Genomic DNA, 20,407 nt, shown 5'->3' on the forward strand with positions numbered 1-20,407 from the left:
AGTTACATCCTCCAAAAATTCTATGAGATTCGTTAGACATGATTTTCCTTTCACAAATCCATGCTGACTTTGTCCGATAAAGGGGCTCAGATGAATAAGTACTTTGCTTCAGTATTTACCAAGGAAAAGCATATGGAGAACCAGGAGATCAGTCCTGAATGTATAAATATGTTAGGGCATTTAGAGGTCAAGGAAGAGGAAGTGTTGACCTCCTAATGAATATTAATACCAAGGCCTGATGGGATTTACCCTAGGTTACTGAAGGAGGTAAGTAACAAGATTGCTGGGCCCTTGACCACTATCTTCATGTCGTCTCTTGCCACAGGCGAGCGGAGGACTGGCAAGTAGCTAATGTTGTACCACTATTTAAAAAGGGAACAAGGGAAAATCCTGGGAATCCCGGTGAGTCTCTTGTCAGTTATAGGGAAATTGCTGGAGAAAGTTGTTCGGGATAGGATATATGAGCATTTGGAAACCCGTGGCCTAATTAGGGAGAGCAGCATGGCTTTGTGTGAGGCAGTTTGTGTCTTACCACTTGACCGGGTTTTTTTGACAAGCTGAGAGGAGAGATTGATAGAGGTAAGGCAGTGGATGTTGTCTACATGGATTTTAGTAAGGAATTTGACTAAGTCCCTCATGGGAGGCTAATCAAGATAATGATGCATGGGGTCAGTGACAAATTGGGTATCTGGATTCAGAACTGGCTTGTGCATTGAAGACAGAGGGTGGTGGTTGAATGTATTTATTTGAGCAAGAGGTCTGTAATTAGTGGAGTTTCACAGGGATCTGTGCTGGGATCTCTGCTGTTTGTGATGTATATAAATAACCTGGATGTAAATGTAGACTTCCGCTTTAAGATGGCGCTGTTGAACTTCTGGCTAGTGGCTAACGAAACAAGGAAAAAGACTAACTACTTCGTTAATCACACTTTTTCTGGAAAATGATTATCACAAGTATCAGTCTGTAACTTCCCTTTGGACTGGAAGCCAATTTGATGTGGCAGAACCGAGGCAAGGCCGAGAGCAAGGAGGACCCAAGGTTTGATTAATTTAAGCACTATGCCAAAGGCTGAATTGAGGTGGTAAGGTCCAGGACCCAGAATGTACTGATCTGACTGAACTCGATGTCTGGACAGAGAATTAAGTGCTGTGCCAAATCGGAAAGGTCAGCTACAGGCTGAATTGATGCGGTGAGGTCCAGGCCCCAGAGCATATCGAGGTAATTAAATCCAATGTTTTGTTGTTGATTTAGGTACCGCGCCAAATTAAAAAGGTCAGGGTGTCAGGGCCTGAGGGAAAGGGCGGTCTGGTTCAGATTGCTGCTCCATGAGGTTTACTTAAGTCTGCACTGAACTATGCTGAACTCTGGGACTCTCTTGCAGACTTCAGTTCAGAATGCTATTTGCTTGTGTTTTTTTCTCTCTGAGCATTGGGTGTTCAACGAGCTTCTTTTTGTCTGTGGGTTCTTTTTTATATGGTTTATTTGCTAACATGATGTGTTTTTTTCTCTCTGCACATTGGGTGTTTGACGGCCTTTTTATTTTCTTTGTTTTGTGGCTGCCTGTTAGGAGATGTATCTTTGATAATGAATGTACTTCGAACTTTGGGAAGGGTGGGTTAGTAATTTTTCAAATGATAACAAAATTGATGGAGTTGTGGATAGTGTAGAATACAGCATGATAGAGATCAGTTGCAGATATGGGCTGAGAAATGGCAAATGGAGTTTAACCCAGATAAATATGAGGTGTTACATTTTGGTAGGGCAAATGCAAGGAGACAGTGTACTGTTGAGGGCAAGATCCTTAACAGTGTTGCTGAGCAGAGGGATCTTGGGATCCAAGTTCATAGGTCCTTGAAAGTGGCTACAGAGGTCGATAAGGTGGTTAAGAAGGCTTATGGAATACCTGTTTTTATTAGTCAAGACATTCAGTTCAAAAGTCAAGATGTTATATTGCAACTTCATAAAACTCTGGTTCGGTCACATCTGGAGAACTGTGTACAGTTCTGGTAGCCCCATGATAGGAAGGATGTTGATGCTTTGGAGAGGGTGCAGAAGAGGTTTACCCGGGTGCTGCCTGGTTGAGAGGCTGGATAAATGTTTTATTTTCTCAGGAGCGGCTGATCCTGAGGGGAGATCTGACAGAGGTTTACGAGATAATGAGAAGCATAGATAGAGTAGACAGAGAGTACCTGTTTCCCAGGGTTGAAATGTCTAATACCAGAGGGCATGCATTAAGATGAGAGGGGGTAGAGGTCGGTTTTTTTCTCAGGAAGTTGTAGATGTCCAGAATGCGCTGCTGGTATGATGGTAGAGGCAAATATATTGGAGACTTTCAGGGAAAATCTGCAGATGCTGGAAATCCAAGCAATACACACAAAATGCTGGAGGAACTCAGCAGGCCAGGCAGCATCAATAGAAAAGGTACAGTCAATGTTTCGGGCCGAAACCCTTCGGCAGGATTGGAGAAAAAAAAGCTAAGGAGTAGATTTGAAAGGTGGCGGGGTGGGGGGGAGCGGTGAGATGAGAGAGAAATGGTGATAAGTGAAACTTGGAGGGGGAGGGATGAAGTAAAGAGCTAGGAAAAAGAGACAGAGGCCATGGAAGAAAGAAAAAGAGAGTGGGGGAGAAGCATCAGAGGGAGGCGATGTGTGGGCAAGGAGATAACATGAGAGATGGACAAGTGGATGGGAAATGGTGAAGGAGGGGCAGGATGGAGGTGTTACTGGAAATTTGAGAAATCAATATTCATGCCATCATGTTGGAGGCTACCCAAACGGAATATAAGGTGTTGTTCCTCCCACCAAAGTGTGGCCTTATCCTAACAGTGGAGGAGGCCACGTGAAGTGTGGAGGTGAGACCTGACGTAGATTCGGAGACTGCTTTGCCGAGCATTTATGCTCCGTCCGCCAGAACAGGTGGGATCTCCCAGTGGCCACCCATTTTAATTCTACTTCCCATTCCCATTCCTATTTGTCCATCCATGGCCTCCTCCACCATCTAAAGCCTCTCTAAAACCTCAGAATAGTATGCAATATTTCAGATGGAGCCTAATAAGGGTTTTATAAAGTTGCAAAATAACCTCTTGACTTGTGAATTCAATGCCTTGACTCATAAAAGCAAGCATTCCTTAAGCCTTCTTAACCACCTTATTGACCTGTGTAGCCACTTTCAAGGAGCTATGAACTTGGACCCCAAGATCTCTCTGCTGAGGAACACCATCAGGGACCTTACCCTTAACAATGTACTGTCTCCTTGCATTTGCCCAACTGAGGTGAACTCCTCAGATTTATCTGGATTAAACTCCATTTGCCATTTCTCTGCCCCTATCTGCAACTGGTCGATATTGTGCCCAATTCTTTGCCGGTCTTCTGCATGATCCACATGAAACAGTCAAGTTTCCTTGGCTGTGTAAATCTAGGGAAGATAATCTCTGGCCCTGCCAAATGTGTGAATTTGAGGCACGAACCCTCTCCAAACCCCCTGTTTGTAATTCACTACCCTGTTACAAATTAATGCTATGAAATAACAGATAGTACACGATTAAAGGATTAAATACGAGTAAAGGAATCTTAACTGAAAGGTTTGTAAAGATTAATGAAAAGAAAAGGACCCATTCTAATTTAACAGTCAAATGTGCACAAGTTGGAGCACACCTTGAACTTCTCTGTCACTCACGCGCTGGGCCCTCAGTCAATGAGTAAGCACTCTCCACTTTCTGAACGTCACTCACAATCCATCTTGAACAAATGGGTCTCCCACCAGATCGTATGCTACGACTGATTCTCTCCAGCATCTTCTCTCCTCTCGAACAAAAGCCCAAAACCAACTTTATTGTCCCTCACCAAAAAAAACCTCCCGCTAATTGGATGGTACACATTCCACATCATCCCTTATCTTCAGCAATAACCCAAACAGGCTGAAAGCAGATCAAACAGCTCTTACAGAGCTGCTAAATGAAATACCTACAGCATAACAGTAAAGATGTGAACCAGGGCACTACACACAACTCTATCAATCTTGGAATCATCCACAAATTTTCTAACCTATCCATCTACATTTACATCTAGGTTGTTTATATACATCACAAAGAGCAGAGATCCCAGCACAGATCCCTGAGGAACTTCATGAATTACGGACCTCCAGCTCAAATAAGTCCCTTCAACCTCTACCCTCCGTCTTCTATGTGCAAGCCAATTCTGAATCCAAACAGCCAATTTGCCATGGATCCCATGCATCTTAATCTTCTGGATTAGCCTCCCATGAGGGATTTGGCAAATGCCTTACTAAAATCCATGCAGACAACATCCACTACCCTACCCTCATCACCTTGTCAAAAAGCTCAATCAAGTTGGTAAGGCATAATCTGTCACACACAAAGCCATGCTGCTCTCGCTAATTAGGCCATGGGTTTCCAAATGCTCACATATCCTAACCCTAAGAATTTTCTCCAGCAATTTCCCTGTAAGTTACTGGAGACTCACTGGTCTATTTTCCCCTTGTTTCCTTTTTAAATAGTGGTACAGCATTAGCTGCTCACCTGTCCTGTACATTTAGGCTGAGGCACAGCCAGCTTTTCCCAATGTCCTCCTCCCTTGTCAATCCATCACTAGCTCCTGAGACTGGTTGCACTGCAGCCCCAGATCAAGTAACATATGTTGTTATATTCCAACCCTAAATAACAGTTGAAATGCTATTTTTGATTTAGCTGCATGTGATAGACTGTATTCCACTGGCTCTCAGCTCAGAACATATGTTTCCCAATGTCTGCTCTCCCAGCTCTGCTTCTAACAAACTAATGATTTTTCTCCAAACTCACTTATTAATACCACGTTTCTCCACTACAGAGACCACACTGTCACTGCTTTTTATATGGCATTGTTCCCAGCTAGCATAAGCCAATAAAGAGTACGGGTATTAACAAAATACCTTATGTTGAGTGCAGTATTTACTTATAAATCTCAGAACTTTCTTTATAGAGTCTATTGGATCATGCAATAATTGTGAGTGTGAGCATTCCATTAAGAACTGTGTGAGGCAAGAATCTGAGGAATTTATTGCCACAGGTGGCTGTGGAGGCTAAGTCTTAGAGTATATTTAAAGCAGAAGTTGATAGGTTCTTAGTTAGTGTGGTCTGGTCTGGGAGAAGGCAGGAGAATGGAGTTGACAGGGATAATAAATCAGCCTTGATGGAATGGCATGCAGACTCAATGCACCAAGTGGCCTAATTCTACTCCTACATCTTCTTGTTCATTGTGGTGGGATTAGACCGGTGTTAAGTAGGTGGGTTGTTGTGCAGCTCATTGGGCTGGAAGGGCCTGTTCCACAATGTACCTCTAAAGAGCTAATTCAAATAAAGAAGTTAAAACCATGACAGTTTGTGAATTTGCAGAATGTAGTAAAAGTGCAGAAATCCGCTGAAACTGCAGTAGATCAGTGTATTCCAGTGGGATATCAAGGCAATCACACAAACATGAAAACTCAGGGAAATGATAAAATGTAAAAGGAAGTTAATATTTACCTGGGGTGTTTGGAAATGTTCTTCAAGATTTAAGGTTGTATGACAATGGACAACAATAATGAAGAAAAATGCAGAGCTCAGTTAATGGAAACAAGCTAATTTATAATGAGAAATATGTTCCAATAATTGAATCAATCTCATACATCCAAAACATTGACAGTCTACTCTCCTCCATGGATGCTGCCCGACCTGCTGAGTTCCTCCAGCACTTGGTCCCCTCCAGCCTGTGATAATCAATCTGATTCTGATTCTGCTACACAGTCAGCATTACAGATGTTCAGCACCTCATTGATCTCTCTAACTTCTGATAACTCCCATCTGTTTTATTTCCTGATCCCACTGGCTCCTATTATCCTGTCTCTTCCCCTCCTCTGCCTGGCAACCATACACTTCTTGCACTAGTTTTCTATCCCACTTCCTTCCCTTTATTCCATTGCCCACTGTCCTCTCCTATCAGATTCCATCTTTTTCAGATCTCTGTCAACTGCAACAATCCAAGATTCTTCCATCATTCTCACTCCCCTCCGGCTCTTACCTCGATCCCTGCTAGCTCTTGCTCCACCTTCTTCCCTCTTTATTATACTGGCTACCCCTCTTTCCAGCCCTGGTAGAGGTCTCTACCTGAAACATCAACCGTCCATTTCCCTCAATAACTGCTGTTTGACCTTCTGTTGCTTCAGATCTGCAGCATCTGCAGTCTGCTGTGTCTCCATTGTATTTACATCATTGTTTACTGCTGTGAATAAACTAATGCATAGCCAGCAAAGTACAGGCATTATAGCTATTCAGTGATTACTTAATTTTCCTTCACATGCCCGGTTTTAGGGAACAATCCTCCAGTGTCCTAGCTGCACCCCATCACTCTTTGTGTTGCTTTTCACTTAAAAACATTGTCATCTCCATCAGTATGCAGTAACCAGACCTTCTGAAAATCAAAGGCTCTGAAAGACTTTCCATCGTGACTGTGAATCAGAATCAGAATCAGGTTTATTATCACTGACATGTGTCATGAGCTTTGTTGCTGTGTGCAGTGTATAAATAATTACTGTAAGTTACAATGAGAATATATGAAATAAATAAATAATGCTAAAAGATTGCAAAATCTTTGGTAGGTTTCATGTGTTCATGGACCATTCAGATATCTAATGGCAGAGGGGCAGATACTGTTCTTAAACAAAATCTGCATCTTCAGGCCCTTGTACCTCCTCCCCAATGGTAGTAATGTAATGAGTATCCAATATCTTCCAACTGTTATGAGGAAACATTGCCTTTGTCCATGTTACAGAACAACTACAGAGATCTCAATACTTAATCTTCACTGGTCCCTTTGGTACAAAGAGTAATCTGCAGCAGTCTAAACATCACAACCTTTGTTTCAACAACCCAAATATCTGCTCTAAAATGCTCTTCCCTCCCTCATGTGTCTCATTAGATGCAGTTTCCTCCAGGGAACTAGGCTTGCAGAGTGGAGTCAACAACCAGAATTTCAGCTGGCATGCCGTGTCTCTGAGGTAAACAATTGGCACCTTCCAAAGGATTGGATGGGGTGGGGAGTCAAAGCAAGAGAATGAACTGACAGAAAGCAAAGTCAATAGGAGCACTTAAACAATGTTTTGACTTCATCTGTTATTGATTGTTTGGTCACACAGCAGATGAATGTAAAGCAAATAATATTTATATGAAATATAATAATATTTCTTTCTATCTATTTCTTGTAGAGAAGGCAGTGGAATGGAGCTGAGAGGGAGAATAAATCGGTCATAATGGTAATGAATAAATCGGTTTAAAGTATAAGGTATAAAGTATAATGGAAAGGCGGAGCAGACTCAATGTGCTGAATAGCCTAATTCTGCTCCTATGTCTTATGTCTTATGATGAATTAGCAATCTGCAGAGGTACAGAAGATGACATGTGAGTGCTGGTGAAACTCAGCCCCCTGGGGATGTCAGAGTTGCTGAAACAAAAAGTTTTTTTCCAAAAGCATAGTAGACTGACTGAGGTAAAGGCAGAGACTGGTGACTTCAGAGGGGAAGGCTTGGTGAAGGCAAAGCATTGAGTTAAAATGGGTGCTAAGGTTGTGAACTTTGTCCTTCAGCCTGGACGGTAGCTAGGAGGGAAACCTGACTGAAATTTTTTTGGGGTGGTTGCAATGATGTGGTGTCATTGGTCATGGGAGATAACCTGCAATAGCCCCAATCTCACACTTGTTCCTGCAGGACAAATTTGCCCTAAACTGGTAAATTGGCTTATGTACAGTGAAAACTTGTCTAAACAGGTCATTTCAATATAACGATACATTGATGTAAAAAAACAAACGGCGTGCAGAGTAAAGTGTTACAGTTACAGAGAAAGTGCAGTGCAGACAGACGTAAGGTGAAAGAGCAGGACAAGGTAGATCAGGAGGTCAAGAGTCCATTTTATCATACATTAGGAATCATTCAAGCTGTCCTTGACCCTAGTTTTTATGTGCTTTTAGATTTTTGTATCTCCTACCTGATGGAAGGGGGAAGAGAAAGAATGTCTACTGACTGCTTTACAGAGGCAGCAAGATATAAAGACAGTTATTGGATGGAAGGCAGGTTTCCACAATGTGTCCACAACTCTGATGTTTCTTGTAGTCACGGGCAGAACAGTTGCCATACCAAGCTGCGATGCATTCAACTAGGATGTTTTCTGTGGTGCATTAATAAAAATTGGTCAGGGTTGATGGGGACAGGCTTCCTGAGGAAGTAGAGGCATTGGTGAACTTTCTTGGTGATTGTGTCATGTAGTTGGAACAGGACAGGCTATGCTAATGTTCATTCGTAGAAACTTGAAACTCTTATTTCAACACCATTGATGTAAACAGGTGTTACATAACTGGCAACAATGAATATCAATCAAGACAGGTTATATAAAAACAACCAAACATTTATTAAACACAGATAAACGATAAGGAAAAAACAAATGAAAACTTTAACTGGAAGTTAACCGTTATGCAGCCGTTTAACAAATCGTCACTCGGCACTGGTTCTTAAAGCGTTAAATGCGAAAACAGTTCTTAAAGCGATAAAGTCAGATATAGTTCTTAAAATGGTAAATTCGAAAGTCCAACAGATTCATATGTTCATTTGGGAGAGACTTCTCTGGTGGAGGATTTCTTTGTAGCCGCGACTTTCCTACTGGTTCTGTCCAAAGGATTCACGATGCAGTAAATAAACAGTTTAAAACAACCGACCTTAAATTCTTTTAGATAGAGAGCAAACCTTTGCATGAGTTCTTTTCTCTTTTGGTAAGAGTTACCTTCGATGCAGGTCGCTTCTCCTTCAAAAAAGACTCAATAAGGTCAATCCTTTGTTAAACTGCCAAACGATGCCAACTCCTTCCAATCCTTCGAGTCCTGTACTTCGATAAAGTCTTCACTCCCCCTACTACTGCTGGAATAGGGTAAATCAGCACATCTAGCAAAAATTTCCAGTCCAATAATATTGCATCTTGCAACAGAACACAACACTCCATTTTAAAAATGAAACTGCGTCACAAAAACAAACACGCAACAGAAAAGGAGACACAGCACGTTCTACCTGGAAATCTACAAACTAAAAACTAACTACGTCTTCTGGGATCTTCCCTTTATATACCCAGAGTGCACATGTCATCATGTGACCTCACATCGGCGGGAAAATTACATCAGGTGACCTCCATAAGACCATTACATCATTCTCACAAAAAAAATCACAGATCTCCTTGAGCATGTAACAACAGGAAATTGTGAGTTAATGAACTGCCTCAATACCTCCTTGTGCAACTGGGTCCTCGATTTCCTCACTTGCAGACTCCAGTCATAGCCAGCCGGTGGTGTAGCGACATCAGCACCAGACTTCGAGGCAAATGGTCCTGAGTTTGATTCCGGCTGGTTCCTTGCATGCTTTCCATCTGTGCTGGGTTGAGCATCAAGTTCATTTATTATCAAAGTATACAATTCCAATTTCTTCTTCCCTGGGTGGTCATGAAATCAAGAAAAAAAATCAAGGCAACATGATCATTAACCTCCAAATCCCTCCTCTTGCACAGTCAAAAGCAGTCAAGTGTTACGGAAGTGACAAAAATGCCGCCTGATGCACCAGAAGGTGCGAAAATGTAACGACAAGACTCCAGTCAGTTTGGATTGGCAACAACATCTCCTACTCAATCTCCATCAACACAGGTGCACCACAAGGCCTAGTGCCTACCCCCAGTTCTATACACTTTACCCTTATGACTGTGATGTTAAACACAATTCCAATGAACATTTAATTTTGCTGATGACACCACTGTCATTGGCTGAATCAAAGTTGGTGATAAATCAGCAAATAGGATTGAGATTGAAAATCTGGCTGAGTGATGCTACAGCAACAACCTTTCACTTAATGTCAGCAAGACCAAAGAGCTGATTATTGACTACAGGAGGAGGAAACTGGTGGTCCATGAACTAATTCTCATCAGGGGATCAGAGGTAGAGAGGGTCTTTATATTCTTCAGTTTTCTCATGTAAGGGGATTTCATCTTTTATGTAACTGCACAGGCTAATTAAAATGGCTTCTTTGTTATGCTATACTTGGGAATGCTTCTTTGTTATGTTAAACGCTGAGAAAGTTCTTGTGCTAGCAGCTTGTTTTGGGTTAGAGTGTGATAAGAATATGTTACGAACCAATTGGGATAGTTGTTATGTTTTTGGTGTATTTGAAGTGTTACGTACCCCGTAACTGGGTTGCCAAACCAGCAGAAATGGATCACTCAGTTGGAGTCTGGATTACTAGAACTAAGAAAGTTTTATTAAGGAAACAAGCAACACAGTAAGCGAAAGGATAATGAATGCAACAGTTCAGCAATGATAAACACACATGTGCACAGAATTAAGATAACAGGATCAACCAAGCTCTATCGTTGTCTAGGGGTAAATGACCAATTTCAAAGTGACACAAAGTCCAGTTCAATTTAGTTCAGTTCGCAGTAATCATTGCCATGGCGATGGACAACGTGGGGGGAAGGAGAGAGAGAACGAGAACGACTGATCATTCAAAACGGCTTCCACTCACAGACCTGCGATATTGCTCACAAGCAGCTTTCGGGCAAATCCTTTGTGATGTCACCTGGGGTCACCGACTGTGACCCCTCCTCCAGATGCGGTCGATCCTCTGCAGTGAACCCGGCGCCCAAGCAAGGGCGGACACACACCGGGTTCCCGCTGATCATACCTTTCCACCCTGTGCGTCTAAGGCTGATCCCGCGATCAGCCGTCCAAGAGCTTCCCACCGACTTGTGAGAGGCGCACCGCTTCCAAGGTCTCGTTACCTCGGAGTGTCGCGTGTGTCCTGCCTTAGCGAACCTGACCCTTTTTATCCCCCTGCTGGGGTATCGCCTGTCCATCACTTCAAACAGTTCAGGGTTCAAAGGGGGAGCCGCTCTAGACAGCTCTCTCTCCCGTCCCTTCATTACACATCTCCAGATCGCCTGTCCATCACTTCAAACAGTTCAGGGTTCAAAGGGGGAGCCGATCTTGACAATACCCAGACTGATGGCTCCTTCATTAACACCTCCAAATGCTGCTTCATTGTGTACCTTATCTCTCCCTCCCCTGAGGACAGGTGGCAGACCAACTGTTGATGCCACTGGTGCTAGCCCAGGCCAGCAAACACCTTAATTTATGTGTATTCTCGTCACAGAAGATACTGTATGCATGGGGTTTTGGGGGAGAAGGCGGGAGAGGGAGACAGAGGATGGACCAGGTGCTGTGAGCCCACTAACGGGGTCGGACCCCAAGCGGGGCGTTCGGCAAGGAGAGGAGACAGAGACGGACTCGTGTGGAGCGTCCAGTCGACCACCGTTGTTGGTCCCAGGCAGCCGGTCGAGGTGGTCCGAGGGGTCGTAGAGTGGAGAAGAAGGTTCCTGAGCTCCAACTATTTGTGCAAGAAGAGATTGAACTTTGATAAGTGTGGCGCCTTTTATTTTCCTTTTATATTTTATCCTCTATTAATTATATAGTTCCAGTAATATCTATAAACTGTAAATCATTTAATCATATCTGGTGTATTGTCTGTTATTTGGGCGGGGTGGGGTACATCACACAGCATCCACACAAACTAATTACCCAGTTTGGTGGAGCCGAGGGCTGTTTCCCTAGACGACAGCGAACCAAGCGACCCTGAGGCTGGCCGGGGGGCTACATTGACCATTGCAGACTTGGAATTCACGCTCGTCAACGTGGAGAAGGAGCAACGGAATTCCGAGCCGACACTGTGGTCATGTACTGATGAATTAATCCAGCGAGAAGAAATAATGACCCACCTTCGAAGGGATCAGCAGAAACTCAAGACGTCGATTCAGAAAAGATTGGAAGACTTACAAGTTGGGGGAGATCAAGGAAGTGTTCTGACTAAGGCCAACAGAAAACCGAGAGCCCAGGGAGGGGAGTTTGACTACTCTCCCGAGGAGGTGACAAAATGGAGGACAGATCTCGGAAAAGGGAGGCGGACGCTTGAAAGAAACCCAAAGACGACTATCGACAGTTTAAATGAAGTGGAAAAACTGAAAGTTGACCTGGAAGACGTCATCAGGAAGAAAAAAAACTGGAGGCTGAGCATCCTTTAACTGCTGCTTTTCAGGTCAGGGTGGAAGAAACTGGTGGGATAACTGTGTCCCAGATTGAGATGGCCGAGAACCGTGAGTCAGAACTGCTGAGGCTGTGGTGAGAGTTGAAGGAGCCCCGAAGAAGCTGACGTATCGACAGCAGGAGGCTGAAGGGGTAGCCCCGGCTAAATGGTTCAGTTTGGAGAAACCTAAACAGCAGCTACTGATCGAGGGAATGAGGAAGAATACGGATTCGAAGGATGATGTGCTGGATATGTGGTACATGCTGCCTTTCGCTAACTTCCCCATGATTGAGGAAGAGAACTTTGGCCCTTCTCCCACTGAGTCAGGTGTAGTGGGTAGGGCTAGCTGTTGGCAGTCTGAGTTGCAGCAGGACCAGGAAGGAAAAGAAGCGGGGCCCCAGACACGGGACAGGGGGCTCTGAGTTGTAATGGTGGCCTGAGTGAGAGAGGAGTTGGCAGACAGGCCCGAGGTATCCCTAGTAGTGTCTGAGCCTTTAGGGTTTAGGTGAGGGGGTATGGACATCTTGGAGGATTAGGAAGCTCCCAGATAGGTTGGCCTATGTAGCGCCCGTGGACGGGCGTATGGTCCACTGTTTGGGGAGCACTGTCACTGTGTGTATCTGTGTATGTGTGTGTTGTGTGTCTGCAGGACTGGTTGGCGAGTTATTTAGAAGCCATGAGGACATGACTTTGTTTGGCGGGGGGAGAGTGTAAGGGGGTTTCGTCTTTTATGTCACTGCGTAGGCTAATTAAAATGGCTTCTTTGTTATGTTATACTTGGGAATGCTTCTTTGTTATGTTAAATGCTGAGGAAGTTGTGCTAGCAGCTTGTTTTGGGTTAGAGTGTGATAAGAATATGTTACAAACCAATTGGGATAGTTGTTATGTTTTTGGTGAATTTGAAGATACTGTATGCGCGGGGTTTTGGGGAGAAGGCGGGAGAGGGAGACAGAGGATGGACCAGGTGCTGTGAGCCCGCTAACAGGGTCGGACCCCGAGTGGGGTGTTCAGCGAGGAGAGGAGACGGAGACGGACTCGTGTGGAGCGTCTGGTCAACCACCGTTGTTGGTCCCAGGTGGCCGGTCAAGGTGGTTCGAGGGGTCGCAGGGTGGAGAAGAAGGTTCCTGAGCTCCAACTGTTTGTGCACGAAGAGATTGAACTTTGATAAGTGTGGCAGCTTTTATTTTCCTTTTATATTTGTTACAAGAATACACATAAAATTAAGATGTTTGCTGGCCTGGGCTAGCATCAGTGACATCAGCAGTTGGTCTGCCACCTGCCCTCAGGGGAAGGAGAGATAAGGAACAATGGAGCAGCGTCTGGAGATGTGTAATGAAGGGACGTGGGAGAGAGAGAGCTGTCTGGAGCGGCTCCCCCCTTTGAAACCTGAACTGTTTGAAGTGATGGACAGGCGATACCCCAGCAGGGGGATAAAAAGGGACAGGTTCGCTAAGACAGACACACACGCCACCCGAGGTAACGAGACCCTGGAAGCGGTGCGCCTCTCACGAGTGGGTGAGAAGTATCAGACAACGACCAGGGTGGAAAGGTACGATCAGCGGGAACCCGGTGTGTGTCCGCCCTTGCCTGGGTGCCGGGTTCACTGCAGAGGATCGACCGCATCTGGAGGAGGGGTCACAGTCGGTGACCTCAGGTGACATCACCAAGGACCCGCCCAAAAGTTGCTTGTGAGCTATCTCGCCGGTCTGTGAGTGAAGCTGTGCTGAATGATCAGTTGTTCCTGTTCCATCTCTCTTCCCCCCCACGTTGTCCATCGCCATGGCAACGATTACTGCGAACTGAACTTTGAGTCACTTTGAAATTTGGTCATTTACCCCTAGACAACGATAGAGCTTGATTGATGCTGTTATCTTAATTCTGTGCACATGTGTGTTTATCATCGCTGAACTGTTGCATTTATTATCCTTTCGATTACTGTGTTGCTTGTTTCTTTAATAAAACTTTCTTAGTTCTAGTAATCCAGACTCCAACTGAGTGATCCATTTCTGCTGGTTTGGCAACCCAGTTACAGGGTACGTAACATATTGTATCCTCTATTAATTATATAGTTCCAGTAATATCTATAAACTGTAAATCATTTAATCGTATCTGGTGTATTGTCTGTTATTTGGGCGGGGTGGGGTACATCACACAGCATCCACACAAACTAATTACCCAGTTTGGCGGAGCCGAGGGCTTTTTCCCTAGACGACAGTGAGCCGAGCGACCCTGAGGCTGGCCAGGGGGGCTACACTCATTTCAGAGTAACTGTCCTTGGTCCAGCATATACTGTATGCGGACCCTCAGACCCTACCTCCCATATAAGCCCCCACCTTAAATTCCTCCATATACTTGTCTAGTAGTCTCTTAAACTTCACTAGTGTATCTGCCTCCACCACTGACTCAGGCAGTTCATTCCACGCACCAACCACTCTCTAAGTGAAAAACCTTCCTCTAATATCCCCCTTGAACTTCCCACCCCTTTTCTTAAAGCCATGTCCTCTTGTATTGAGCAGTGGTGCCCTGGGGAAGAGGTGCTGGCTATCCACTCTATCTATTCCTCTTATTATCTTGTACACCTCTATCATGTCTCCTCTCATCCTCCTTCTCTACAAAGAGTAAAGCCCTAGCTCCCTTAATCTCTAATCATAATCCATACTCTCTAAACCAGGCAGCATCCTGGTAAATCTCCTCTGTACCCTTTCCAATGCTTCCACCTATAGTGAGGTGACCAGAACTGGACACAGTACCCCAAGTGTGGCCTAACCAGAGTTTTATAGAGCTGCATCATTACATCGCAACTCTTAAACTCTATCCCTCGACTTATGAAAGCTAACACCCCATAAGCTTTCTTAACTACCCTATCCACCTGTGAGGCAACTTTCAGGGATCTGTGGACATGTACCCCCAGATCCCTCTACTCATCCACACGACCAAGTATCCTGCCATTTACTTTGTACTTTGCCTTGGAGTTTGTCCTTCCAAAGTGTACCACCTCACACTTCACCAGGTTGAACTCCATCTGCCACTTCTCAGCCCACTTCTGCATCCTATCAATGTCTCTCTGCAATCTTTGGCAATCCTCTACACTATCCACAACACCACCAACCTTTGTGTCATCTGCAAACTTGCCAACCCACCCTTCTACCCCCACATCCAGGTCGTCAATAAAAATCACGAAAAGTAGAGGTCCCAGAACAGATCCTTGTGGGACACCACTAGTTACAATCCTCCAAACTGAATGTACTCCCTCCACCATGACCCTCTGCCTTCTGCAGGCAAGCCAATTCTGAATCCACCTGGCCAAACTTCCCTGGATCCCATGTCTTCTGACTTTCTGAATAAGCCTACCATGTGGAACCTTGTCAAATGCCTTACTAAAATCCATGTAGATCACATCCACTGCACTACCCTCATCTATATGCCTGTTCACCTCCTCAAAGAACTCTATCAGGCTTGTTAGTTACGATCTGCCCTTCACAAAGCCATGCTGACTGTCCCTGATCAGACCATGATTCTCTAAATGCCCATAGATCCTATCGCTAAGAATCTTTTCCAACAGCTTTCCCACCACAGACGTAAGGCTCACTGGTCTATAATTACCCAGACTATCCCTATTACCTTTTTTGAACAAGGGGACAACGTTTGCCTCCCTCCAATCCTCCAGTACCATTCCTGTGGACAACGAGGACATAAAGATCCTAGCCAGAGGCTCAGCAATCTCTTCCCTCGCCTTGTGGAGCAGCCTGGGGAATATTCCATCAGGCCCTGGGGACTTATCTGTTCTAATGTATTTTAACAACTCCAACACCTCCTCTCCCTTAATATCAACATGCTCCAGAACATCAACCTCACTCATATTGTCCTCACCATCATCAAGTTCTCTCTCACTGGTAAATACCGAAGAGAAGTATTCATTGAGGACCTCGCTCAGTTCCACAGCCTCCAGGCACATCTTCCCACCTTTATCTCTAATCAGTCCTACCTTCACTCCTGTCATCCTTTTTTTCCTCACATAATTGAAGAATGCTTTGGGGTTTTCCTTTACCCTACTTGCCAAGGCCTTCTCATGCCCTGTTCTTGCTCTTCTCAGCCCTTCTTAAGCTCCTTTCTTGATTCCCTATATTCCTCAATAGACCCAGCTGATCCTTGCTTCCTAAACCTCATGTATGCTGCCTTCTTCCACCTGACTAGATTTTCCACCTCAGTTGTCACCCATGGTTCCATCACCCTACCGTTCTTTATCTTCCTCACCGGGACAAATTTATCCCTAACATCCTGCAAGAGATCTCTAAACATCGACCACATGTCCATAGTACATTTCCCTGCAAAAACATCATCCCAATCCACACCCGCAAGTTCTAACCTTAGAGCCTCATAATTTGTCCTTCCCCAATTAAAAATTTTCCTGTCCTCTCTGATTCTATCCTTTTCCATGATAATGCTAAAGGCCAGGAAGCAGTGGTCACTGTCCCCCAGTTGCTCACCCACTGAGAGATCTGTGACCTGACCCGGTTCATTACCAAGTACTAGATCTAGTATGGCATTCCCCCTAGTCAGCCTATCCACATACTGTGACAGGAATCCGTCCTGGACACACTTAACAAACTGCCCTGTCTAAACCCTTGGAACTAATCGGGCGCCAATCAATATTAGGGAAGTTAAAGTCACCCATGGTAACAGCCCTGTTATTTTTGCACCTTTCCAAAATCTGCCTCCCAATCTGCTCCTCTGTATCTCTGCTGCTACCAGGGGGCCTATTGAATACCCCCAATAGAGTAACTGCTCCCTTCATGTTCCTTACTTTCACCCATACCGACTCAAAAGAGGATCCTGTTACATTACCCACCCTTTCTGTAGCTGTAATAGTATCCCTAACCAGTAATGCTACCCCTCCTCCCCTTTTTCCACCCTCTCTATCCCTTTTAAAGCACTGAAATCCAGGAATATTGAGAATCCATTCCTGCCCTGGTGCCAGCCAAGTCTCTGTAATGGCCACTAATCATAATTCCATGTATGTATCCAAGCTCATAGTTCATCACCTTTGTTCCTGGTGCTTCTTGCATTGAGGTACACACACTCCAGCCCTTCTACCTTACTGTCTTTACACCGTTTATTCTGCTTCTCTTTCCTCAAAGCCTCTCTGTATGTTAGATCTGGCTTTACTCCATGCACTTCTTTCACTGCTCTATCGCTCTGGGTTCCATCCCCCTTGCAAATTAGTTTAAACCCTCCTGAACCATGCTAGCAAAGCTACCTGCAAGGATATTGCTCCCCCTCAAGTTCAGGTGCAACCCATCCAATCTGTACAGATCCCACCTTCCCCAGAAGAGATCCCAATGATCCAAAAATCTAAAACCCTGACCCCTGCACCAACTCCTCAACCACGCATTCAACTGCCATCTCCTCCAACTCTTACCATCACTGTCACGTAGCACTGGCAGCAATCCTGAGAACGCCACCCTTGAGGTCCTGTTCTTCAGCCTTCGGCCTACTTCCTGAAACTCACACTTCAGGACCTCATCCCTCTTCCTGCTTATGTCTTTGGTCCCTACATGTATGATGACTTCTGTTTGCTTTCCCTCTCGTACCAGGATGTCGTGCACCTGGTCAGAGACATCCCGGACCCTGGCACCCGGGAGGCAACAAACCATGTGGGTGTCCTTCTCACGTCCACAAAATCTCCTGTCTGCTCCCCTGACTATAGGGTCTCCAATGATGACAGCTCTCCTCTTCTCCATCCCACCCTTCTGCACCACCAGGGCAGCCTCAGTGCCGGAGGCCCTGCCACTGTGGCTCACAGCTGGTCAGTCGTCCCCGCCAACAGTATCCAGGACGGTAAACTTATTATTCAGGGGAATGGCTACAGTGTCTGCTCACTTTCGCTTTCCCCCCCCTGACTGTCACCCAATGACCTGCTTCCAACAGCCTTGGTGTGACTACCACCCTGTAGCTCTCATCTATGACTGCCTCATTCTCCCTTATGAGTCGAAGGTCATCCAGCTCCTGCTCCAGGTTCCTTACACGGTCTTCCAGATCGCCCAACCATATGCACTTCTGGCAGATGTGACTCTGCGGGAGAGGAGCGTTCCCCCAAGACTGCCACATCTCACATGAGAAGCACATCACCATCTCAGGAGACATTGTAAAGACTATCTGCGAGCAAGCTTGTCCTCCGCCTCTTCTCGTCGAAGCCTCTCGAGTCAAAGCCTCAAAGCTCCACTCCTCCACTGGCCCACTCTTTACGATGGGTAGAATTGTAAATGTACAAGTTTTTCAGTACATTTTGAGAAAGGACTATTTAAAGTAAACTGCACAGTCAAAGGTGATTTGGTGGTGAAGATGGATGCTGACTGTTAGTAAAGTTGCCCTGGCACTAAGGGTATCTTCAAGCCCAGTGGCCAGGTTGTTCACTAGCAAAACACATTCCTCATGGACATCCCCATCGTTTATTCCTTCTGTGCCCACCACCGCATCTCCATGTTTGTTGACGTGAATCAAAGGACTGTTATAAATATACATTGAGAATAACATTATCTTAATAGTAAACAATGTGGTTCAAAACAAAAATAATACCCATTGTAAGTGGGTCATGTTAGTCAAATGCATATGAAGTAGGTAATGTTTTCAGTGAAATACCAAGTAGAATGATAAGCCAAAACTTGTCCATTGTCATTCTAGTCGAAGATAAAACAGTACTACAAGTTAAAATAATATTCACATTGTGCAGAACAGCTGTCGCAATATTTTTAAAACAGTATGGACAATATTTTGTCCCCATCTCCCTTGGCAGGTTTAACTCTCTGATGGTTTAGCTAGTTCTAGTGATGTTGCAAAACAATCACAATTCTACTTAACTCTTCTCATCCCATGCCTATAACAGCAGACATTTCCCTTAACCTAGGTCGCAACACATTTACAATAATATGCATTAAGATAGTTCCTGCCTTGAGGAACTATCTGCACTATTTCTGAAATGTAGCTTGCAGACATTCTATGCATTCGTTGACATCATCACCTATCTTTTGTGTGACGCTGTATCTTATGTCAATCTACAGTGTGAAGGAAACATTTTCTTAAAGTTTCCATTTGATTAATTCAGAGTACAATTAAATCAACATCTCATTCATCCTGGGCCTCTTTTACCAGTTGTTTCTTTTTAAACAATGAGGTAGACACTATTATTCTTGATTATTCCTGCCTGTCTTTCTTTCTCTCTCACTCTGTCCCCCTCTTCCCACAGGACTGTTCCAACTATTTCTGCATCTCATTTCTCTTGTGGTGAAATGCAGACCACCCTACAGTTTCCATCCCCTCCTCGACATATTTAACATTGGTACAAATGCACAAACATGCACTTCACCAGAATCCACACAAGGGATCTGGGACAGGAAAATCTCATACTACCATCCAGGCATTCACAGTTATCTACACTTTGGAATTCCTTTTCTTATACACATTCATACATAGAAAAGAAAAAGTAAAGACTCTTGCCCACTACTACTACCTCCCTTCTTTTGGCTTTTTTTTTGTATTTATTTCTCTTCATGGGACCCAGCCACAGATGTGCTCTCAGAAATAAAACTGCCCGAGACACCTTCTTTTCGTAAATCTTTTTTTCCTTTTCCCTTTGTGGACTTGGCCCACAGGTGCACTCACATGACTTTATCCCTGCCTGAGATACCTCAGATGATCTCACAAGGACTTGAATAGTCAGGGGAGCAGACAGGAGATTTTGTGGACGTAAGAAGGACACCCGAATGGTTTGTTACCTCCCGGGTGCCAGGATCTAGGATGTCTCTGACCAGGTGCATGACATCCTGGTACGAGAGGGAAAGCAACCAGAAGTCGTGATACATGTTGGTACCAACGACATAGGCAGGAAGAGAGATGAGGTCCTGAAGTGTGAGTTTCGGGAACTAGCCAGAAGGCTGAAGAACAGGACCTCAAGGGTGAGGTTCTCAGGATTGCTGCCAGTGCTACGTGACAGTGATGGTAAGAATTGGAGGAGATGGCAGTTGAATGGCTGAGGCGTTGGTGCAGGGGACAGAGTTTTAGATTTTTGGATCATTGGGATCTCTTCTGGGGAAGGTGGGATCTGTACAGATTGGATGGGTTGCACCTGAACTCGAGGGGGAGCAATATCCTTGCAGGTAGGTTTGCCAGCATGGTTTGGGTGGGCTTAAACTAATTTGCAAGGGAGATGGGACCCAGAGCGATAGAGCAGTGGAAGAAGTGCATAGAGTAAAGCCAGATCTAACATATAAAGAGGCTTTGA

The 20,407-nt window shown here is 44.7% G+C and overlaps 1 protein-coding gene across 1 annotated transcript in view; it reads left to right on the forward strand.

Annotated features, from left to right (window-relative positions):
- Nucleotides 1–1,182: 1,182 nt before the first annotated feature.
- The window catches only part of LOC134355592 (protein unc-13 homolog A-like), a 1,022,883-nt gene continuing 1,003,658 nt past the window's right edge, over nucleotides 1,183–20,407 (forward strand). Inside the window, exons 1-3 of the mRNA XM_063065696.1 lie at nucleotides 1,183–1,218; nucleotides 6,951–7,029; nucleotides 7,237–7,284. The gene's annotated coding sequence lies outside the window, so the exon portion shown is untranslated. The remainder of the gene's footprint in view (nucleotides 1,219–6,950; nucleotides 7,030–7,236; nucleotides 7,285–20,407) is intronic.

This window comes from Mobula hypostoma, chromosome 13 (genome assembly GCF_963921235.1).
Source record: "Mobula hypostoma chromosome 13, sMobHyp1.1, whole genome shotgun sequence".
In the NCBI taxonomy this organism is placed as follows: Eukaryota; Metazoa; Chordata; class Chondrichthyes; order Myliobatiformes; family Myliobatidae; genus Mobula; species Mobula hypostoma.